Genomic DNA, 25,475 nt, shown 5'->3' with positions numbered 1-25,475 from the left:
AAAAATATTTTTAATTCTGTTTGCATTCACAGTAAATACCTTGCATTTCATAGAACTTTTATTTTCCTTAAATGTGAGAACACAAGACCTTGGATCCTATTGAGTTGTAAATGCTCATTTCTTTTTTCACCATGGCATCACTCGACCTGTCACCTGAATTGACCTGATAGTCATGGGAACAATGGCTCAGCCAAGTAATCCTACTGCTTGTATTTACAGGAGTCACATGGAAGGAGTGTTTAAACAATGCAGCCTGACTTTCTCCTGTGTTACAATAAAAGCGTTTTATACGGCAGTGAGACAGTTGCTAAGTGTAGTACAATGCAGGATTAAATGGTGGTTTAATATTTCATTGAGCATAATTGCAGATGTGACCTTACATTTTAGATTCCAGCTAAACTCGACTAAAATACAAGGCAGAGACAGCACTTGACCTGTTCCAATCTTGTAATCAGCCTTGATTATTCTTATGTGAAGAATAATGTGGCAACCTGATGGAAGCAAAAATGGCCAACTATTTCTCAGTCATGCTCCTGAATTAACCCTTAAGATTCCAGAAAAACCTCTGATGAGTTAAATCGTCTCAGCAATGACAGTCTTTTTTGTTGATACAGAGGCAGCACAGTGACACAGTGGTTAACGTTGCTGCCTCACAGCAGCAGGTTTGATTCCATCCTCGCGGGGCGGGGAGGGGCTGCGGAGTTTGTGCGTTCTCCATGAGTGCTCCGGTTTCCTCCCACAATCCAAAGATGTGCAGCTGAGGTGGATTGGCCATGCTAAATTGCCCATGGTGTCCAGGGATGTGCAGGCTATGTGGATTAGATTCGTGAGTGTGGTGCTGGAAAAGCACAACAAGTGAGGCAGCATCCAAGGAGCAGGAGAATCGATGTTTCAGGCATAAGCCCTTCATCAGGCTAGGTAGATTAGCCATGGGAAATGCAGGGTTACAGGGATGAGATAGATCTGGGTGGGATGCCCTTTGGAGGGTCACTTTGGACTTGATGGGCCGAATGGCCTGCTTCCACGCTGTAGGGATTCTACGATTTTGTAATTTGACCTCAGTATCTCTGTATGGGGAAGGGAAGAATGAGTTTAGTCTCCCATTTCTGATTGCTGTCCATCAAATCCTGCTTGAAAGTGCATGTGTCAGGTTAGGACTGAATCTGACTAAAGCATTTAGTCAACCTATTCATTGTCATTGCCTTGCTACTTGGACTGGTTATTGGAATGTATTGGGATGTGAATAGATTGGTAGGAAGGAAGAAACACGCAGCAATAAAGAACCTTTTACATTCTCAGGGTGAGCTCCTGTTGAAACATATGACATGGTCTCCAACCTTTTTAAGCAGCCCAGAATCTATTCCTAAGAAAATATAGAATAAACAAACTTATTTTAATGTTATATAAAATAAAACCACATATAAATACACATATAATTATGCATTCTTTCCTCTCTTCACTAAGTCTCCTCTGGGAAGGTTTCAGGTTTTTTGATAATTGGAGCTCTTTATGGGGTAGGTGGGACCTCTACAAGCAGGATGGTCTTCATCTAAACCAGAGGGGTACCAATATCCTGGGTGGGAAATTCGCTAAAGCTATTAAGGTGGATTTAAACTAATACAGCAGGGGGATGGGAACCAAAATTGTAGGACAGGTACAGAAGAGGATGAGAGTAGGGAGTTCCAAAGTCAAGTATCTGACACTGGCAAGCGAGAACCTGGTTTGAAGTGTGTGTACTTCAACGCAAGGAGCATCCAAAATAAAGTGGGTGAATTGGCAGCGTGGGTTGGTACCAGGGTCTTCGATGTTGTGGCCATTACGGAGACATGGATAGAGCAGGGACCGGAATGGCTTAGCAGGTTCTGGGATTCCTGTTCCCATTCCTCCGCATTTTGTATAATAGCCTACTGTGGGGAACCTTATCAAAAGCCTTGCTGAAATCCATATTCACCACATCAACTGGTTTACTCTCATCTACCTGTTTGGTCACTTTGTCAAAAAACTCAATAAGTTTCATTAGGCACGACCTACCCTTCACAAAACCGTGCTGACTGTCCCTGATCAGATTATTCTTTTCTAGATGGTTATAAATCCTATCTCTTATAACCTTTTCTAACACCTTACCAACAACTGAAGTGAGACTCACTGGTCTGTAATTACCAGGGTTGTCTCTACTACCCTTTTTGAACAAGGGAACCACATTTGCTATCCTCCAGTCCTCAGGCACTATTCTACGCTTTTCCAGCAACACATTTTTAAGCTATGCAGAGAGACATAGATAGGATGCAGAGCTGGGCTGAGATGTGGCAAATGGAGTTTAATGTGGACAAGTGTGAGGTGGATGGAGTAATCAGAATGGTAAAAACAATGACTGCAGATGCTGAAAACCAAATACTGGATTAGTGGTGCTGGAAGAGCACAGCAGTTCAGGCAGCATTCAACGAGCAGCGAAATCAACGTTTCGAGCAAAAGCCCATCATCAGGAATAAAGGCAGTGAGCCTGAAGCATGGAGAGATAAGCTAGAGGAGGGTGGGGGTGGGGAGAGAGTAGCATAGAGTACAATGGGTGAGTGGGGGAGGAGATGAAGGTGATAGGTCAAGGAGGAGAGGGTGGAGTGGATAGGTGGAAAAGAAGATAGGCAGGTCGGACAAGTCAAGGAGACAGTAACTGAGCTGGAAGTTTGAAACTAGGATGAGGTGGGGAAAGGGGAAATGAGGAAGCTGTTGAAGTCCACATTGATGCCCTGGGGTTGAAGAGTTCCGAGGTGGAAGATGAGGCGTTCTTCCTCCAGGCGTCTGGTGGTGAGGGAGCGGCGGTGAAGGAGGCCCAGGACCTCCATGTCCTTGGCAGAATGGGAGGGGGAGTTGAAATGTTGGGCCACGGGGCAGTTTGGTTGATTGGTGCGGGTGTCTCGGAGATGTTCCCTAAAGCGCTCTGCTAGGAGGCGCCCAGTCTCCCCAATGTAGAGGAGACCACATTGGGAGCAACGGATACAATAAATGATATTAGTGGATGTGCAGGTGAAACTTTGATGGATGTGGCAGGCTCCTTTAGGGCCTTGGATAGAGGTGAGGGAGGAGGTGTGGGCACAGGTTTTACAGTTCCTGCGGTGGCAGGGGAAAGTGCCAGAATGGGAGGGTGGGTTGTAGGGGGGGTGTGGACCTGACCAGGTAGTCACAGAGGGAACGGTCTTTGCGGAAGGCGGAAAGGGGTGGGGAGGGAAATATATCCCTGGTGGTGGGGTCTTTTTGGAGGTGGCGGAAATGTCGGTGGATGATTTGGTTGATGCGAAGGTTTGCAGGGTGGAAGGTCAGCACCAGGGGCGTTCTGTCCTTGTTACGGTTGGAGGGGTGGGGTCTGAGGGCGGAGGTGCGGGATCTGGACGAGATGCGTTGGAGGGCATCTTTAACCACGTGGGAAGGGAAATTGCGGTCTCTAAAGAAGTAATCAGAATGCAAAGTACTGGCTAATGGTAAGATTCTTGGGAGTGCAGATGAGCAGAGAGATCTCGGTGTCCATGTACACAGATCCTTGAAAGTTGCCACTCAGATTGACAGGGTTGTGAAGAAGGCATACAGTGTTTTGGCCTTTATTAATAGAGGGATTGAGTTCCGGAACCAGGAGGTTATGCTTCAGTTGTACAAAGCTCTGGTATGGCCACACTTGGAATATTGTGTACGGTTCTGGTCACCGCATTATAAGAAGGATGTGGAAGCTTTGGAAAGGGTGCAGAGGAGATCTACTAGGATGTTGCCTGGTATGGAAGGAATGTCTTACGAGGAAAGTCTAAGGGCCTTGAGGCTGTTCTCGTTAGAGAGAAGAAGGTTGGGAAGTGACTTAATAGAGACATACAAGATAATCAGAGGGTTAGGTAGGGTGGACAGGGAGAGCCTTTTTCCAAGTATGGGGACGGCAAACACGAGGGGACACAACTTTAAAGTGAGGAGAGATAGGTATAAGACAGATGTCAGAGGTAGTTTCTTTACTCAGAGAGTAGTAAGGGTATGGAATGCTTTGCCTGCAACAGTAGTAGATTCGCCAAGTTAAAGTGCATTTAAGTCGTCATTGGACAGGCATATGGAGGTACATGGAATAGTGTAGGTGGGATGGGCTTCAGATTAGTATGACAGGGCGGCGCAACATCGAGGACCGAAGGGCCTGTACTGCGCTGTAATGTTCTATGTTCTATGATACCGGTAACTGCAAATTATTTATCAACACCGTGAAGCCTGGAGGTTTTGTGGTTTGAGACTGCTAGTCATACACAGACTCAAAAGGTGTGGTGCTGGAAAAGCACAGCAGGTCAGGCAGCATCAAGAAATGGCTTTATGCCCCAAATGCTGATTCTCCTGCTTTTCCAGCGTCACCCTTTTTGACTCTGACTCTCCAGCATCTGCAGCCCTCACTTTCTTCTTGTCATATACGGTCTATCAAATGGGTACCTGCAACATTAGTGTGATACTTAGACGTGATTATCTTCATTTGAATAACCATTGTCTGACAGAACTATGTGGAGTCAAAGTAAATTTCCACTTTAAAAGCACAGGATGATAGAGGTAGATATTTTTTCTCTGAGCCTTATCTTCCATTTTGGGACCCTCCAACCCTACAGTATCAATGTCGATTTTGCCAGTTTTCTTATCTCCCCTCCCTCTGCCTCATCCCACATCCAATCCTCCAACCCAGCACCTCCCTCTTGAACTGTCCCATCTGTCCATCTTCCCTTTCACCTATCTGCTCCACCCCCCCCCAAACTATCACTATCAACCCCCATCTGCATCAATCTGTCGCCTTCCCATTTCCACTCAGCCCCAGCCCCAGACTCCTGTTTATCTCTCAGCCCCCTTCCCTCCCATATTCCTGATGAAGGGTATATGCCTGAAACGTCGACTCTCCTGCTCATCTCCTGCTGTGCTTTTCCAGTGCCACACTTTTCGACCATTCTCTCTGGGTGAACTCAAGACGTTAGAAGTTTTGGAGCTGGGGGAGCGGCGTAGGAAGAAAAACTGCAGAAAATAGAAGAAAAATAAAGGAAAAGGAACTGGCAAAGCAGAGAGGGTACAGGATGGAGTGTCCTACTCGGCTGCCATCTTGTTTATGTTGTTTATTATTCCTTCTTTGTTTCTAAAATTTTTGAATTAAGAGTCAGTGGCCGCGGTCAATGCTTCTTTAATTACTTTGCCACTTGAGAATGATTTCTTGTGTTATGTTAGCAGACGCCAAATATAAAATAGTGCTTCAATGCAGACCTTACCCTTTGCTGCTGGTTTAGAAAAAAACTATTGAGCTTTTAAGCCAGCCTTCAGCTCATCAAATCTCTTTACCTGAAGCATGTTGTTCAAGGAGAAAGTGTCCTTGAGTATGCTGTGTATTGTTGCGTGGTGTTGATCCAAATTCCTCTTTTTACTTATTGACATACTTTGGTATATGCAACCATGGTAACATATAAGACAAACTCTTCTTTTCTCTTTCAGCTGTGAACAGAAACTCATTTCCCATTCTGCACGGAAGTTGTGGTTAGCATTGCTGCCTCACAGCGCCAGGGACCTGGATTCGATTCCATCCTCGGGCCACTTTCTGATGGAGGTTGCATGTTCTCCTCGTGTCTGTGTGGGTTTCCTCTCATTACTCCAGTTTCCTCACACAGTCCAAAGATATGCAGGCTAGGTGGATTAGCCATGGGAAATGCAAGGTCATAGGGATGGGGTAAGTTTGGGTGGGATGCTCTTTGGTGGGTTGGTATTGATTTGATTGGACGAATGGCCTGCTTCCACTCTCTAGGGATCTCAATTTTACGTTTGTAATCTTTTTCTGGCACTCTAACTGGCTTGTGTTGCTCTCTAATCTTGGATGTGGAGTCCTTTGTAGGTTTTCTTCATCATGCACAGACCTAAGAGATAAGCAGCTGAAGAAAGAAACCGCAGGTCTACAGAGAATGGATAGAGGAGTAGAGAGTTTGCATAGAAACAATGGGCTGAGTAGACTCCTACCTTTCCAATACTGTAATATACTGGCTTCACCCATTAGCTTCGTCAGTTCTTAGTATATTTCTTACTCAATTCTTTGCATTGCCACCAAATCCAGGGGCTGCTGCCTCTCTCTGCATTATCCTTGCAGCAGCATTCCAAGGAGAGTTGCCAGTGTGCTCCAAAGTGCAACACTTTACCCTGCAATGCTGGTCCATCTGCACTAACCTGAAACACAATGTAACAAACTGAGCAAACCTGCTCAGAGCACGTACTTTTCTCGAGCCGTGAGTCTTCTGGAAGAGGAAGTCATGCAGCAACATGTTGGACAACGTGGTGAGGGAATGCAGCCAACTGGTCAGAGACTCTGCACTGCCTGCTGGAAACCACAGTAACAATCATCTTGTCAGCAAATATTTGCGAAAGCAAGGTCTCACAAAGAGCAATGAGATAATGATCAGTCAACCTGCTTTTAGCTGATGTTGTTTGAGGGATAAATGTTTGGCCAGGATCCCGGCAGACAGTCCTGCTGCTCTTTGAATGTCAGGGACGTTTCAGCCACTCTGAGAGGCAGGGGGAAGCCCCAGTTTCTCGTCCAAAAGGTGACGCCTTCAATCTTACAGCACTCTCTCTTCATCATGCACAGACCTAAGAGATAAGCAGCTTAAGAAAGAAACCGCAGGTCTACAGAGAATGGATAGAGGAGTAGAGAGTTTGCATAGAAACAATGGGCTGAGTAGCCTCCTACCTTTCCAATACTGTAATACACTGGCTTCACCCATTATTTCGTCTGTTCACTGGAATAACAACTTAAGTAATTTGCTTAGGTCCTGAAACAGAGCTTGCGCAGAACGTGACAAGCCTTGGTATCATAGTCTTCAGGAGAGAGGGGGAGAAAACTGGAGCAAAGAAACCATATTGGAAAGAATCGCTCATCCCAGCATTTGCAGCTCTATGTCGAAGAAATAAACTCTTGCATTTACAGAACACTTTTCACACCCCAGGACATTCCACGGCAGAAATGCTGGAAGCATCTCCACAAAGTGAGTGAGAACTAAGAGAGCAGATTACAGCCTGCAATGCAGCTTGACCAGATCCAGGGGCTGCTGCCTGTCCCTGCATTATCCTTGCAGCAGCATTCCAAGGAGAGTTGCCAGAGTGCTTCAAAGTGCAACACTGATCTGCAGAATGGTATTGTAGGTGGATCTGAGATGGGACATGATGGCATTTTAAGACTGGTACATGTCCAATGTCAACTTCCATTGGGGGATGGTAGTCACTGCCATTGGAGTGTGCCCCGAGGTACTGGGGGCTGTTGTTCATGATGGAAGCCCAGAGAAACAAGCAGTGAGCTGGAGTTGCTAGGTACCCACTCAGACCTCTATTTCAGGAATTGTTACTGTCTCGTTTCTAGTTACCTTGATGCACTTGTACAGTACACTCTGCCTGGAAAGACACCACTTTTCACTGTAGCTCAGTACACATGACAGTGATAAATCAAATCAAATCAGGTCAAATTGACAGGTGGAAGAATGGGAAAGTGCACAGCACTGTATCAATGAGGCAGGATAAGGTAGCAATGACATGCTAATAGATGTAAATTGATACAAATAGTCACCTCGCCACACTAGTGAGATTCAAAGGCTGTTTGGAAAATCAGACATTTTCCTGTAGACATCAAGAATCACATTTCTGTCGATCTCATCCTGTTTTCTGAACTGACTTATCAATGCCCATTTTGTTCAGTGGCTGGGAAGATTCGGCCCAGTGTAATGATCCTGGTTAAGCAGTTTGCAACAACCCATAAGCTTATCGAGGATCCAGTCTCCTTTTCTGATAAGTATCGTCATTAAATATATCATGGTGAACATTGGGGTGTGTTAGCTGAAAGTTTACCTTGTGATCAGCCTCATGATCTGTGGCTCACACCTTTCTGCATTGAGTCTGGATGCAACCCTAATCTTAGTTAATTGTTCTGCTGCTTCTTTTTACATAGAACAATACAGCACAGAACAGGCCCTTCGGCCCACGATGTTGTGCCGAACATTTGTCCTAGCTTAAGCACCTATCCGTGTACCTATCCAATGGCCGCTTAAAGGTCACCAATGATTCTGACTCAGCCACTCCCACAGGCAGCACATTCCATGCACCAACCACTCTCTGGGTAAAGAACCTACCCCTGACATCCCCCCCATACCTTCCACCCTTCACCTTAAATTTATGTCCCCTTGTAACACTCTGTTGTACCCAGGGAAAAAGTCTCTGACTGTCTACTCTATCTAATCCCCTGATCATCTTACAAACCTCTATAAAGTCACCCCTCATCCTTCACCGTTCCAATGAGAAAAGGCCTAGCACTCTCAACCTATCCTCGTACGACCTACTCTCGATTCCAGGCAACATCCTGGTAAATCTCCTCTGCACCTTCTCCAAAGCTGCCACATCTTTCCTAAAATGAGACGACCAGAACTGCACACAGTACCCCAAATGTGGCCTTACCAAAGTCCTGTACAGCTGCAACATCACCTCACGACTCTTGAATTCAATCCCTCTGCTAATGAACACTAATACGCCATAGGCCTTTTTACAAGCTCTATCCACCTGAGTGGCAACTTTCAAAGATCTATGAACATAGACCCCAAGATCCCTCTGCTCCTCCACCTTACTAAGAACCCTACCGTTAACCCTGTATTCTGCATTCTTATTTGTCCTTCCAAAATGGACAACCTCACACTTGACAGGGTTGAACTCCATCTGCCACTCCTCAGCCCAGCTCTGCATCATATCTAAGTCCCTTTGCAGATGACAACAGCCCTCCTCACTATCCACAACTCCACCAATCTTTGTATCATCTGCAAATTTACTGACCCACCCTTCGACTCCCTCTTCCAAGTCATTAATAAAAATTACAAACAGCAGTGGACCCAGAACTGATCCCTGCGGAACTCCACTTGTAACTGGGCTCCAGGCTGAATATTTACCATCTACCACCACTCTCTGACTTCGACCGGTTAGCCAGTTCTCTATCCAACTGGCCAAACTTCCCACTATCCCATGCCTCCTGATTTTCCGCATAACCCTACCATGGGGAACCTTATCAAATGCCTTACTAAAATCCATGTACACTACATCCACTGCTCTACCCTCATCCACATACTTGGTTACCTCCTCAAAGAAATAAATAAGACTTGTAAGGCAAGACCTACCCCTCACAAATCCGTGCTGGCTGTCCCTAATCAAGCAGTGTCTTTCCAGATACTCATAAATCCTATCCCTCAGTACCCTTTCCATTACTTTGCCTACCACCAAAGCAAGACTAACTGGCCTGTAATTCCCAGAGTTATCCCTATTCCCTTTTTTGAACAGGGACACTACATTCGCCACTCTCCAGTCCCCTGGCACCAACCCCATTGACAGTGAAGACAAAAAGATCATTGCCAACAGTTCTGCAATTTCCTCTCTTGCTTCCGACATAATCCTAGGATATATCCCATCAGGCCCGGAGGATTTGTCTATCCTCAAGTTTTTCAAAATGCCCAACACATCTTCCTTCCTAACAAGTATCTCCTCTAGCTTACCAGTCCGTTTCATACTCTTCTCTTCAACAATACGGTCCCTCTCATTTGTAAATACTGAAGAAAAGTAATCATTCAAGACCTCTCCTATCTCTTCCGACTCAATACACAGTCTCCCACTACTGTCCTTAATCGGACCTACCCTCGTTCTCATCATTCTCATGTTTCTCACATACGCATAAAAGGCCTTGTGGTTATCCTTGATCCTACCCACCAAAGATTTTTCATGCCCTCTCTTAGGTCTCCTAATCACTTTCTTCAGGTCCCTTCTGGCTATCCTGTATCCGTCCAAAGCTCTGTCTCAACCTTGTTTCCTCAACCTTATGTAAGCCTCCTTCTTCCTCCTTACAAGACATTCAACCTCCCTCTCTTCTGGATTAGTGGTGCTGGAAGAGCACAGCAGTTCAGGCAGCATCCAAGGAGCTTCGAAATCGACGTTTCGGGCAAAAGCTCCTCATCAGGAATAAAGGCAGTGAGCCTGAAGCGTGGAGAGATAAGCTAGAGGAGGGTGGGGGTGGGGAGAAAGTAGCATAGAGTACAATGGGTGAGTGGGGGAGGGGATGAAGGTGATAGGTCAGGGAGGAGAGGGTAGAGTGGATAGGTGGAAAAGGAGATAGGCAGGTGGGACAAGTCCGGACAAGTCATGGGGACAGTGCTGAGCTGGAAGTTTAGAACTAGGGTGAGGTGGGGGAAGGGGAAATGAGGAAACTGTTGAAGTCCACATTGATGCCCTGGGGTTGAAGTGTTCTGAGGCAGAAGATGAGGCGTTCTTCCTCCAGGCATCTGGTGGTGAGGGAGCGGCGGTGAAGGAGGCCCAGGACCTCGATGTCCTCGGCAGAGTGGGAGGGGGAGTTGAAATGTTGGGCCACGGGGCGGTGTGGTTGGTTGGTGCAGGTGTCCCGGAGATATTCCCTAAAGTGGTCTGCTAGGAGGCGCCCAGTCTCCCCAATGTAGAGGAGACCGTGGAGCCTTCCACATCCATCAAAGTTTTACTTCCACATCCACTAATATTATTTATTGTATCCGTTGCTCCCGATGCGGTCTCCTCTACATTGGAGAGACTGGGCGCCTCCTAGCAGAGTGCTTTAGGGAACATCTCCGGGACACCCGCACCAATCAACCACACCGCCCCGTGGCCCAACATTTCAACTCCCCCTCCCACTCTGCCGAGGACATCGAGGTCCTGGGCCTCCTTCACCGCCGCTCTCTCACCACCAGACGCCTGGAGGAAGAACGCCACCTCGGAACACTTCAACCCCAGGGCATCAATGTGGACTTCAACAGTTTCCTCATTTTCCCTTCCCCCACATCACCCTAGTTCCAAACTTTCAGCTCAGCACTGTCCCCATGACTTGTCCAGACTTGTCTCACCTGCCTATCTCCTTTTCCACCTATCCACTCCACCCTCTCCTCCCTGACCTATCACCTTCATCCCCTCCCCCACTCACCCATTGTACTCTATGCTACTTTCTCCCCACCCCCACCCTCCTCTAGCTTATCTCTCCATGCTTCAGGCTCACTGCCTTTATTCCTGATGAAGGGCTTTTGCCCGAAACATCGATTTCGAAGCTCCTTGGATGCTGCCTGAACTGCTGTGCTCTTCCAGCACCACTAATCCAGAATCTGGTTTCCAGCATCTTCAGTCATTGTTTTTACCTCGTTGATTCCCTCGTCAACCAAGATTCCCTCACACGACCATCTCTTTCCTGCCTGACAGGTACATACATATCAAGGACACATCGTATCTGTTCCACATTTCAACGACATCCTTCCCTGACAGCCTATGCTCCCAATTTATGCTCCTCAGATCCTGTCTTGCAGCATAGTATTTACCCTTCCCCCAATTGTAAAACCTGCCCTGTTGCACGCACTTATCTCTCTCCATAACCAAGGTGAAAGTCACAGAATTGTGGTCACCATCACCAAAATGCTCACCCACTAACAAGCCCATCTCTTGTCCCGGTTCGTTACCAAGTACCAAATCCAATATGGCCTCCCCTCTGGTCGGACAATCTACATACTGAGTTAGGTTTATTGCTAACTGGTTGGTAGCAAAGGCGAGGTAAAAGAGATCTTTGAATCCATTAATGGAACTTGTGACTCATACAACTTCAGAAAAAAAAACAATTTGTGGGTGCAGGTTAAAGGGCTACAGGCACTGCACTGAGGAGTTGAGTACGGCTTGCAATTGGTTGACTGAGTGAGTTCACAGGCTGAATGACCATTATTCATTCCAATCTCCTTGTTCATTTAATTCTCTCAGATGCCAATGAAACAGCTCATTTAAAGCACTTTCAAACTGACATGTTTATCTTGGCATTTAATTGCTGAGTTTTCGATAAGCTATTAGTCATGATGATGCTTGCTTAACATGTCAGAACATTAAGAAAAGTGCTATTAATGATAACGTGCACAACATTCCACTTCTCACATATATCTGAGGTCTGCCTTCCTGAGCGAGGGATTCTTTACAAGTTACCTCAGCCTTGATAAATCAAGAATTATTCGCAAATAGTTCTTGCAAGAGACTGAGGGGTGGGGTAGAAGAAAGAGACAGACAGAACGCCTGAGTTCCACACCCCATTTCTCCTGTTTTGCAGAAAGAACAGCTTTAAATAAAAGCAAGCTTGTATGGATGCTGGAGATCTGAAATCAAAGCAAGAAGTGCTGGAGAAACTCAGCAGATCTAGCAGCATCTGCGGAGAAATAGAACAGATATGATTCAAATACAAAACAATAACTCTATTTCTCTTCACAGATTTTGCTGAATTTCTGATTTGATTTGATTTGATTTATTTTATTATTGGCATGTGCTCAGATATAATGAAAAGTATTCTTTTACATGTTATCTGGACAAAACATATCTTACATAACTATGTCAGATTAATAGAACAGAATGAAGAACATAGTGTTACAGCTACAGAGACAATGCAGAGAAAGAACAACTTTAATATATGAAAGGTCACTAGGATGTTGCCTGGTAGGGAAGGAAGGTCTTATGAGGAAAGACTGAGTGACATGAGCCTGTTTTCATTAGGGAGAAGAACTTTGAGAGGTGACTTAATTGAGACATATAAGATAATCTGAGGGTTAGATAGAGTGGACAATGAGAGCCTCTTTCCTCAGATGGTGATGGCTAGCATAAGGGGACGTAGCTTTAAATTGAGGGATGATACATATAGGACTGATGTCAGAGGTAGTTTATTTACTCAGAGAGTAGGAGGGGTGTGGAATGTACTGCCTGCAACAGTAGCAGACTCGCCAACTTTAAGGGCCTTTAAATGGCCATTGGATAAACATTTGGATAAAAATGAAATCGTGTAGGTTAGATAAGCTTTGAATTAGTTTCACAGGGTGGTGCAATATCAAAGGCCAAAGGGCCTGTACTGTGCTGTAATATTCTATGTTCTAGGTCCATTCATAAGTCTGATAACAGACAGGAAGAAGCTATTCTTGAATTTCTCCCGCATTTTCTGTTTTTAATTTAGCTTTTGATCCTTTCCCCACATGGTGAGTTTGTATGGTGAAATGGTCATTAGCTCTGCTTTATTTTCATCTTTACCAATTGTTCTTGGATGCTTACAATCTCCAAAACTCACCTTAAGGCATTGATCCATGTTCGATCACAGGCACTGGCACACCCTGGTATCTCCAGTTCCTCTTTCCAAAGGTTGTTAGCAGTCAGCTGCACCCTTATGTGGACAGCTTCCAGTAGATAGCAGTCAGAGATAGCTAACTTTATAGATTCATACAGCATGGAAACAAACCCTTTGATGCCATTTGTCCATGACAATCAAGTTTCCCAAACTAAACAAGTCCCATTTGCTGGCATTTGCCCCATATCTCTTGAAACCTTTCCTATTCATATACCCATCCAAAACATACTTTAAATGTTGGAACTGTATCTGCATTTACCACTTCCTCTGGCAGTTCATTCCACTCTCTGTGTGAAAAGCAGGTCCATTTTTAAATCTTTCCCTTCTCACCTTAAAAATATGCCTCTAGGTTTGAACTCCCCCAAACTATGGAAAAGACCTTTGCTATTCACTTTATCTATGCCCCTCATGATTTTAAACACCTCTATGCTCCATTGAAAAATGTCCAGCCTCTCCCTATATCTCAAACCCTCCAGTCCTGGTTAACATCCTTGTAGATCTTTTTTGCACCCTCTCCAATTTAAGATTTGTTGGTTTTGATCATATAGTGCTGGACTGGTTGAAATTCCTTCAGTTTCCAGGACCAGAGAAACAAAATTGAAGTCAGATAGACAAAGGATCAATATATTTATGCTCAGACCAGTTTTATTATTTCATGTAATGCATTTATTACTGAGTGCTATACTACATACACTTAGTCCTTGTGGATTGATTTTGGAAAAGGTGAGAAATCATGTATAAGCCAAGGTTCTGTTTCAACCGTAGTGACAGGATTGGGCCTTAAATGACTAACTTGCTGCAGCTAATGTAATCCAGGCTAGTCTACATGGAATTAACATCTCCAAACACTTATATAAGGGCAATTTGAGAACTAACACTTGTGCATAATTGCAGAAACGTTTGAATAATATTGACAGCCGTGAATGCTTTCCATTAACGTAGGTTAAAGCTGATTAATTTCACTTCAAGAATGAGGATAGATATTAGCATTACCTGCATCAATAAGGTGAAATATATACACATGTAAAATTGACAGTAACCCTTTCTAATCTCCCTAGCCAGAGGTTGAGTGCTTAACATATTCTACTTGCATGAAAACAAACCAGCCTCTTTAATTTTTAATTGATATTGGGAGTGTCAGCACATTCAATACAATATTTTGAATGTTGCATCACCTCTTCTCCTGAGGTTTCATAATATCCTTTGAAAATAACTATTTATTTTCAATCTTATGGGCATTATAGACACTGTCATACACCATGGAAACAGACCCTTCGATCCAACTAAACTATGTTCCTAAACTAAATCATGTTCCTAAATTAAATTAGTTCCACTTGCCTACATTTAGCCCATGTCCCTCTAAACATGTGCATACCCAAATGTCTTTTAAATGTTTATAACTGTACCTGCAACCATCACTTCTCTGGCAGTGCATTCCACACACAAACCACTCTCTATGTATGTCTTTGTCCTTTGACCCATCATGTCCTTTACAAAGATTTCTCCTCTCACCTTAAAAATATAGCCCCTATTTTTGAACACCCTAGAGAAAAGACCCTTGCTATTCACCTTATCTATGCCCCTCACGATTTTATGAACCGCTATAAGGTCACCCCCACCCTGCCCCGCCCCAGTCTCCTACGCTCCATTCAATAGCAAAAGGGACATAGCACAAAGCAAAAGGAGGTAGGACTGGTATAGTGCAGGAGAAAGATGATGGGATGAAAGGAAGTGTAAATTATAATAGCAGAACCATTAACAGAACCTGATGTTTGCAAAAGATGGATTAGGGTTACAGTTAGGGTTAGTGTTAGAGTGTTACCAAAAGGTATTGAAATCAAAAGTAGTAAAATCTCTAAAGATAAGGTGCTGTACCTTGAGCTTCTGTTGAGCTACACTGACACAGAGTAGAAGGCTGAGGAAAAATGGTCAGACTGGGAGAGGAAGGGGAAGGGGAATTAAAATATCAGGTTACTGGAAGCACACTGGCTGACTGCATTGAACTGTTCAGCAAAGCAATTTCCTAATAAAAATAAAATATTGTGGATGCTAATGAAATTAGAAAATGCTGGACAAACTCAGCAGGTCTAGCAGCATCTATAGAGAGAGAAACAATGTTTAAAGTCTAATGCCTCTTCTTTGGACTGGAAGGAGTCTGGAAGATGACGGTTTTCATGCTATTGACAAAGGGAGAGGGGAGGAAAAGGTGGAACAGATGGCGAAGGCTTCCAGGGCAAAAGACAACAGGAGTATGAATAGACAGAAATAGGTTAGCTTTGCTGAGAGCATACGCAAGCAAATGTCCCTAGGGTGCGGGAGTTCATAACTAGTGGCCATATTTTTAAGGTGAGAGGAGAAATCTTTATAAAGGACATGATGGGCAACATTTTTACACAGAGAGTGGTTCATGTGTGGAATGAACTGCCAGAGGAAGTGGTGGTTGCAGGTGCAGTTATAAACATTTAAAAGACATTTGATGTGCACTTTGTTCATGCTCTGAACTTGTCGAATTCAATGTTAAGTCCTGCAAGGTTGTAAGTGCCTCAGCAGAAGGTATTGCTCCTCAGCTTGTATCAGACTTTGCTGGAACACTGTAGGTGGCTGAAGATGGAAATGTTAGCATGGGGACAAGATGGTGTATTGCAATAGCAAGCAGCTGGAAAGTCAGGCTCACTAATAAATACTGAGCAGAAGTGCTCCACAAAGTAGTCACCCAGTCTGCTTTTGGTCTCATCAATGTAGAGGACACTTCACTGTGAACTGTGAATATTGGAGTCTAGATTGAAACAGTACAAGTTACGCAGTATTTCACCTGGAAAGGTTTTTGAAGCCTTGGAGAACGAGGAGGGGAGGTAAAAATGACAAGTGATTGCATGGGAAGATGTTATGGGGTGGGGGAGGTGCAAAGTTAGGAGTGACAGAGGAGCGGATTAAGATGTCAAAGTGGGAACAATCCCTGTGGAATACTGACAAGGGAGGCGGGGGGAGGCGGAAAGGACTGTGAATGCTGTAAATCAGAACAGAGACAGAAATTGCTGGAAAAGCTCAGTAGATCTGGCAGCATCACTGGAGAGAAATCAGAGCTAATGTTTCAGGTCCAGTGACCCTTCCTCAGAACACTCTGGTTCCTCTTCACAGATGCTGCCAGACCTGCTGAGCTTTGCCTGCAATTTCTGATTTTGTCATTGTTGAAGAGAGAGGAAGATTTGATTCGTAGCCTTATCCAGCTGAAGGTAGGTGAAATAATGGAGAATGATCATTTGAATGTGGTGATTGGAGGGGAGGAGGAATTGAGGACAAGGGGAAACCCTATAATTGTTTAGACATTCCAGCCAAGCCAACACAAAGGTTTCAAAGATGAGAAGTCAAAGGAAACTATTGAAACACAGTAAGTCAGAGATGGCATCAATGAACCCACAATTATGTGAAACAAAACAGAATGGGTTTTGATGAAGAACATCTAACAAATGTAGCTAAACCCAAAATCCCAGTGATATGACTAAAACTTCTGGCTTTTGACAAATTTTAATTCCAACTTTTTTTTTAGTAGTCTACTTAGAACACTAGAACACATGCTTAGCAAACACCTGCCTCTAACCTCAGTGTCTCTGAGAAGTTTGATGTACAATAAAGAGTTTTGTTTTGTCTATAAAGTGAATAATTTCCCAATTTACAATTATTGCAGCTTAACTTACAACTGGACTGCATCTGGGTTCCTGTGAAAAGGACTCCTGTTCACGGTCAGCTAAAAGGACCTCAACTGGATGTGAGCTTGTGGACTCTCTAGTTCATGAGTTTATGCCAATATTTTTGATTTTGATTCATTTGTAACTTATCGCTTTTCCTTTCTTTCTTGGATGTGAATTTTTTTATAAACCCATTTCCCTGCTTTTCAATGCTTTAATGATGAAAATGCTTTCATTTTAGCCTAAAAGAAATTTCATAGAATCCCGACAATGTGGAAACAGGCCGTTTAGCCCAACAAGTCCACACCAACCTTCCAAACGGTATCACACCCAGACCCATTCCCCTCCCCTATTACTCTACATTTCCCATGACTAATGCAACTAACACTTTGGGCAATTTAGTACGGCCAATTCACCTAAGCTGCACATCTTTGGACTGTGGGAGGAAGCCCACACAGACAGGGGAATGAAGTGCAAACTCCACACAGACAGTCAACTGAGGCTGGAATGAAACCCAGGTCCCTGGCGCCGTGAGGCAGCAGAGCCAACCATTGAGCCTCTATGGTGCCCCCAAATTGCTGTGGGCCATTTTTAAATTGTACTTCACAGAGCTTGGGGACATTTAAAAAAATTTAAAAGGAAAGATAAGTTTTTTTTATAATTAAAACCACCTCTATTACAGACGAAAGACATCAGGAATTATAATTCAATTAATCTCTCCTTCTTGACTGACAGATTAATGATCTATCTGGCCCACCATTTACCAAACTGTTCAATTATTTGCCCAAAGAAACTTTGACTAGTAGCAGCTCGATTTTGAGTGGATGTTGTTCAGATGTGAATAAGTGAAGGAACAGAATAGTATACAAAAGCTGAGATTTGTTTGAGCCACCCGTGATGGATTTGTGTGGTCCCAGCAAAAACTGAACTTGGACAGAGTTGGTGGAATGTGAGTAATTTGGGTCATAAATAATGAAATCAACATCTTTACCCATGCTGCAGAAAGACTGTTTTGTCTAATCTGTACACACTGCCAAAAGATAAAAACACACCAGTTGCTGGAATCCACCGAATCTTGAAATATGAATGATGGTTTCCTTACCTCAACTCCCACACTTGATAGAATATCCTTGTGTCTCTCAGTTTGATGTTCCTTGATTCTTTGCCAGTAATTTTACATTTTCAAGGCTACCAGTCTAATCTTTTTCTTTCATGCAGATAAATGAGATGAGATTTTTACTGTCAATCAATTTAGAAATATGGCAACAATTAACATCTTTATTAAAGCACCTATAATACCGTGTGTGTGCATATATATATATATATATATATATATATATATACACACACACACACACACACACACATATATATATTCTAAACTAATTGAGCTCCTTTTCTGTTCCCTCAATATTAACTCATTAATTTCTGTATGATGATTTCATTTGTTTATTGGAGAGGTGACAAGATTAAATCAACCCAATTTGTTGGCTTTTTTGATCCCCGTCCTTGTCTCTTTTCTGAAAGGTGTAAGTACTGACCCGCCCCTTCCCAAGGGGTAGCTGGTCAGATGAACGGTTAAAATAGCTGTGATTCTCCTCATCCTGGATGTTTTTGCTCTTCTCGCAATTTTAACTGCTGGGTTTCATCCTGCATCAGGATGTCTGTCAAAATTTGAGACAACAAGGCCCCCAACAGAATTTTCACTTGAGATCTCCCACAATGTCTGTCCTCAAGAGTATTAATATCTGGATTACTCCCAGTGCTACGAGCTAGTGAGGGCAGGAATAGGAGGATAGAGCAGATGAATGCATGGCTGAGGAGCTGGTGTATGGGGGAAGGATTCACATTTCTGGTTCATTGGAATCTCTTTTGGGGTAGAAGTGACCTGTACAAGAAGGACAGATTGCACCTAAATTGAAAGGGGACTCATTTACTGGCAGGGAGATTTGCCAGAGCTGCTCGGGAGGATTTAAACTAATAAGGTGGGGGTGGGGGGTGGACCCAGGGAGATAGTGAGGAAAGAGATCAATCTGAGACTGGTATGATTGAGAACAGAAGTGAGTCAAACAGTCAGGGCAGGCAGGGACAAGGTAGGACTAATAAACTAAACTGCATTTATTTCAATGCAAGGGGCCTAACAGGGAAGGCAGGTGAACTCAGGGCATGGTTAGGAACCTGGGATTGGGATATCATAGCAATTACAGAAACATGGCTCAGGGATGGGCAGGACTGGCAGCTTAATGTTCCAGGATACAAATGCTACAGGAAGAATAGAAAGGGAGGCAAGGGAGAAGGGGGCGTGGCATTTTTGAGAAGGAATAGCATTACAGCTGTGCTGAGGGAGGATATTCCCGCAAATACATCCAGGGAAGTTATTTGGGTGGAACTGAGAAATAAGAAAGGGATGATCATCTTATTGGGATTGTATTATAAACCCCCTAATAGTCAGAGGGAAATTGAGAAACAAACTTGTAAGGAGATCTCAGCTATCTGTAAGGATAATAGGGTGGTTATGGTTGGGAATTTTAACTTTCCAAACATAGACTGGGACTGCCATAGTGTTAAGGGTTTAGATGGAAAGGAATTTATTAAGTGTGTACAAGACAATTTTCTGATTCAGTATGTGGATGTACTTACGAGCGAAGGTGCAAAACTTGACCTACTCTTGGGAAATAAGGCAGGGCAGGTGACTGAGGTGTCAGTGGGGGAGCACTATGGGGCCAGCGACTATAATTCTATTAGATTTAAAATAGTGATGGAAAAGGTTAGACCATTTCTAAAAGTTGAAGTTCTAAATTGTCGAAAGGCCAATTTTGATGGTATTAGGAAAGAACTTTCAAAAGCTGATTGGGGGCAGATGTTTGCAGGTAAAGGGCCGGCTGGAAAATGGGAAGCCTTCAGAAATGAGATAACAAGAATCCAGACACAGTATATTCCTGTCAGGGTGAAAGGAAAGGCTGGTAGATATAGGGAATGCTGGATGACTAAAGAAATTGAGGGTTTGGTTAAGAAAAAGAAGAAAGCATATGTAAGGTATAGACAGGATAGATCGAGTGAATCCTTAGAAGAGTATAAAGGAAGTAGGAGTATACTTAACAGGGAAATCAGGAGGGCAAAAAGGAGACATGAGATAGCCTTGCCAAATAGAATTAAGGAGAATCCAAAGAGTTTATACAAATACATTAAGGACAAAAGGGTAACTAGGGAGAGAATAGGCCCCCTCAAAGATCAGCAAGGCGGCCTTTGTGTGGAGCCACAGAAAACGTGGGAGATACTAAATGAGTATTTTGCATCAGTATTTGCTGTGGAAAAGGATATGGAAGATATTGACTATAGGGAAATAGATGGCAACATCTTGCAAAATGTCCATATTACAGAGGAGTAAGTGCTGGATGTCTTGAAACACATAAAAGTGGATAAATCCCCAGGACCTGATCAGGTATATCCTAGAACCCTGTGGGAAGCTAGAGAAGTGATTGCTGGGCCTCTTGCTGAGATACTTGTATCATCAATAGTCACAGGTAAGGTGCCGGAAGACTGGAGGTTGGCTAACGTGGTGCCACAATTTTAAAAGGGTGGTAAGGACAAGCCAGGGAACTACAGACCAGTGAGCCTGACGTTGGTGGTGGGCAAGTTGTTGGAGGGAATCCTGAGGGACAGGATGTACATGTATTTGGAAAGGCAAGGACTGATTAGGGATAGTCAACAGGGCTTTGTGCGTGGGAAATCATGTCTTACAAACTTGATTGGGCCGGGTGCTGGCAGGCGGGACTTGATTGGGTTGGGATATCTGGTCAGCATGGACGGGTTGGACCGAAGGGTCTGTTTCCATGCTATCCCTCTCTATGACTCTATGTCAGTCCTGTCAAGTGAAACTGGGCTGTCAGCACAAGATAGACCAGAAAAGATTAATGGAAGTGAACATTTTAATTCCATACCTACCATGTCAAGCACAATTAGACTCATGGAATCATTAATAATGAGCAAGAGTTAGTAGTCAGCACCTTGATCTTATCCCTCCATTGAAACATCTAATTAATGTAACCCTGTATATGCTTGCCAAACAAAAATCAGTCAATTACCTATTCCCTGCAGCATTGCTGAGACTCTTCCAGGTTTCCAATAACTTTTGAATCATTTTTTCTTGCAAGTTAAAGCTGTTCAAATTTCCTTTGCAGCCAATAGACATAGGAGATTTTCGACTCAGGTGCCACCATTGACTTAGTAGTAACATTTGTCTCAAAAATTGAAGATCCATTCTGAATTTAAGCACTTAATCTATGTTGACTCCTCAGTATTGTACTGAATTGACACTGTCATTCTCTAATCAATGAGATATGAATGGCTCTATCCCAAGAATGGCTTTGTGGTGTTTTTGGACATCATTTATTTCTCAACCAACATCACCCAAATACCACGCTTCAAGATTGTGGGACATGGCTGTGCATGCTGAATGGCTGATAGTTTGCCTAGAAAATATGTGACACACTTTGGAAGTAATTCATGGATTGTAAAGTAACTTTGGGCATTAACAGAGCTATATAAGTGTTATCTTTCCAATTGCTCTTTGCTTGATTCAGATTTAGAAAGCAGATCTCAAAAAGACATATTCTTTAGGAGCAAATTACTGCAGATGTTGGAATCTGTACCGAAAACAAAAATGTGCTGGAGATCACAGCGGATCGGGCAGGATCCATGAAGAGAAAGCAAGCTAGTGTTTTGCATCTAGATGACTCTTCATCAAAGCTGGCGTGAAGTGTGGAGTGGACAGCATTTAAGCAATACTAAGGGGACAGAGGATGGAGGGGGGATGAGGGTGGAGTATTGGGTGAAAGGGTGCTGATTAGGCAGATTGTGATCAGAATGTGACAGTAGCAGTACATCAGTGCGTCTAATTGCCCGACTGGAAAGAACACGTAAGCCCCTAGGGTGGGGGGGGAAGGGGAGAGAGGACATAATGACAGAGAATGTAACAAGTAAAGGTAGAAGAAAGGGAAGGAATGATAGTGGGTTCACAATCTGAAGGTGTTGAACTCAATACTGAGCCAAGGAGGTTGTAAAGCGCCTAGTCTGACGACGTTGCTCCTCCAGTTTTCGCTGTGATTCGCTGGAGCATTGCAGCATGCAGAGGGCAGAGAAGTGGACAGGACACTGTGTTAAAATGACCGACTATGGGAAGGTCAGGGTCATGCTTGCGCATCAGAGGGAGCATTGCAGCATGCAGAGGGCAGAGAAGTGGACAGGACACTGTGTTAAAATGACCGACTATGGGAAGGTCAGGGTCATGCTTGCACATCAGGTTAATAAGCAGTAACCAGAAAGATTCTCAGCTGCATTGCTGAGTCCCATTGTAAACAGAACAAATGTCACTTCACTGACAGATGGATACAAATCCTACAGCTGTAGTGCTCATGCCAGTCAGATTGTGTTCCCCTCAATTCAAAGTCACTTAGCACAAATTGTCTCCTTTACTATTTTATTTACATTTTCTAATTCAAACCACTCAATCATTCAAGCTTCACCACCACGTCTAAGAAACAATCCATTTTGAACAAATTGTAGACCATATTATCCATTATGGAAAATCTTATTTTAAACAAAGATTGAACTCAGTGCAAGGATAATGTTCTACGCCACTGCGCCAGCCAACTCCGATATTTCAATTACTTTTCAAATGAATGTTTTATAAAGCCAATGTAAATTCATCACAAGATAACAGCCTGGCATTTCTTTTTTACTTGAGCGTGTCCAGACCTGTAAAAACGGGAGTCTGCAATCTCCCTTTAAACATTAACCAGACCCTGCAATATTTCACTGTTCAAACAGATGGCACTCCCTGGAATATCATTAGGATATGTGATTGAATTAGACATTGCACAGGTGACACTTCTATAGCAACGCCATAAAGAGACAAACAAGACAACACAATCCCATTTCCTTGTAATCAGATGCACCAGAAATTTTTATTAATTAAACTGCATAATTTCTCATGAAAGTGATTTATTAAAATTTGGAATGCAAGTCTAGTCATTCTAGAGGTCACCTAAAGGGTCAGTGACTTGCTATAGTTGACCTCAGAGCTGACAGTTAAGGGGAGCAAGTGATTGGGTAGACAGATCCAGTTGATTGGAATTCCACATCAACCTTGTTGAAAAGTGAATGTGTGGATATACATTATGAGGTTAGAATCAGGCTTGTTGCTAACTCTCAGCAACACCTCCAAGGACTATGTATTGGTCCTGGGCTGACAATATGAGCAGAAAGCCTGCTTCCACGTCTCTGCCAAAATCACTCTTAAACCAGTCAGCCCAAGCTGTGGAAAACAGGCTGACACCTTCACCTTCTGGGTACAAATCTTGCTTCCAGTTGACAGACCATCTTGAGCTTTAAGAATTTGTGGGGAATTGAGTGTTGAATCCAGTATTCTGTCACTCCACAGCACAGGGGCTGCCTAGAGTTAGGTAGAGCAAGCTATTCATCAATGGAGGTCATCAGAGCAAGGTCACCAGATACACATATGCAAACACTTTCCACTATATTCACGAGACAGTGGTAAGTGCAAACTGAATCACTGATCTGTTTTCTCCCCAGAAAGATAACTTATTGCACACTGGGAATCAAATCTTGGGAATTACTGGGGTCTATTTTGCCTTACTACACAGCAGCCTTTGATTATTGCATGAAAATGACTGTAGTTGAGGTAAAGACAATGCAACAAGTCTTTGAACCTGCCCCTGCAACAAGCCCTCTCAGTTTGCCAATCCCTTGCCCACCAAAACAAATCAAACGTAAAGTCCAAATATATTTCAGACATATCTAGCACTGTAGGATTCAGACCTTACAATATTTCATAAACAAATTGCACTTCCTAATACTGCTTACAGTTGTGACATGATGATTAAAATGAGATTTCCAAACTGCAAGTATGTTACTGGTTACAGCTGCTGGACCTGGTCAATAATAATCGGTTCTCAAACAGAATAGCTGATCTTGTTTCAATGCTATATGCTAAGAGTTTCTCTGCCAGTGAATGGCTTTTGAGCATGCAGACAATTGTGTGGAATTATCGATAACATCATGGGGGGATAGGATCCACTGCGTGAGACAAAATTAGACAATCTGGTGAGTTCACTGGTAACAATTAGTTCACTACAAACAGCAAATAATCCTTGTGCTTATAGAGGTGGGAAAGAGAGGAAAGCCATAATTCCCAATTTTGCACAAGCCAATTCCTGAAACTGGTATCATTTGCAAAACATAAGAAACAGAAGAACAGTCCATTTAGCCTTTCAAGACCACTCCACTGAATGGCTGAATTTCCAATTCCAACACCGCTTCCTGCATTATCCCACCCTCCCTTGATGTTAATGTGTAGAAGTCTACCAGTCAATCTCAATCTTGAACATCCTCGACAACCAAGCTTCTACAGCTCTCTGGTAGCAAATTCCAAAGATTCACTCCTCTTTGAAAAAAAGAACTTCCTTCTAGCCAATCCTAATGGTGTGACACTCATTTCAAAATTGTGTTCCCTGGTTCTAAACATTAGACAAGGGAAACATCCTTCTTGCATCCACCCTGTAGAGCCCAGCAAGAACTTTACATCTTCAAATGAGATTGATCATTCAACACGTCAAAGAATTAAATCCCAGTCTGTATAATCCCCCCTAATAAATCCCTCCATACCAAAAATTATTGTAGTGGACCTTTGTTGCACATCCGCTGTGGCAACTGTATCTTTCTGTTGACACAAGGCCAGAATGACACATGGTATTCAGGGTGTAGCTTAACCAAGGCTTTTTATAAATGCAGTAAGGCGTCTTTACTCAAATCATGTAATAAAACCATACCATTTACTTTTGCGCTTGCTTACTGTACTCCATGTTAACTTTCAATGGCTCATGAACAAGGATAAGCATGTCCCTTTAAAGTTCAGTAGTTCCCAGCCTTTCACTATTTGAGAAATTCTACCTTGTCTTACCAAAGTGGATAATTTCACATTTCCCCACATTGTATTCCTTCTGCCAAACTTTCTCTACTCACTTTACCTCACTAAACCCCTTTGAAATGACTTTGCATCTACTTTACGTCTCACACTTTCACAGAGTTCTGTCATCTGAAAACTTAGAAATATTATATTTAAAAATCACATCCAAGTGATTGATATTGGCATGTGTAAGTGGGTCTTAAGCACTGATCTCTGCAGTACCCAATCTGACCACAATCAATCTGAAAATGATCCATTTTTCCCTACTGTCTTTTCTAACCATTAGTCAGTTCTCAATCCATACTAGCATATTCCCCTCAAACGTATGTACCTTAACTTTGTTTATTAAAGTTTTGTATAGGACGTTATCTAACCTTTACTAAAAATCTAAAACACAACACATCAACTGGTCCTCCCTTTTCTATTCTGATAGTTACATCCCAAAAATAAACTCCAAAATGTTTGTGAGCATGATTTCACTTTCACAAATCCATGTTGACTCTGCCCAATCCTACCATCATTTTTGAAGTATTGTTATCACATCTTTAAATATAGATTCTAACATCTTCCCTAGGAGTGATGTTGGCAGCCAACAGATCTATAA

This window comes from Chiloscyllium punctatum, chromosome 39, assembly GCF_047496795.1.
Source record: "Chiloscyllium punctatum isolate Juve2018m chromosome 39, sChiPun1.3, whole genome shotgun sequence".
Lineage (NCBI taxonomy): Eukaryota > Metazoa > Chordata > Chondrichthyes > Orectolobiformes > Hemiscylliidae > Chiloscyllium > Chiloscyllium punctatum.
This window is presented reverse-complemented; position numbering follows the sequence as displayed.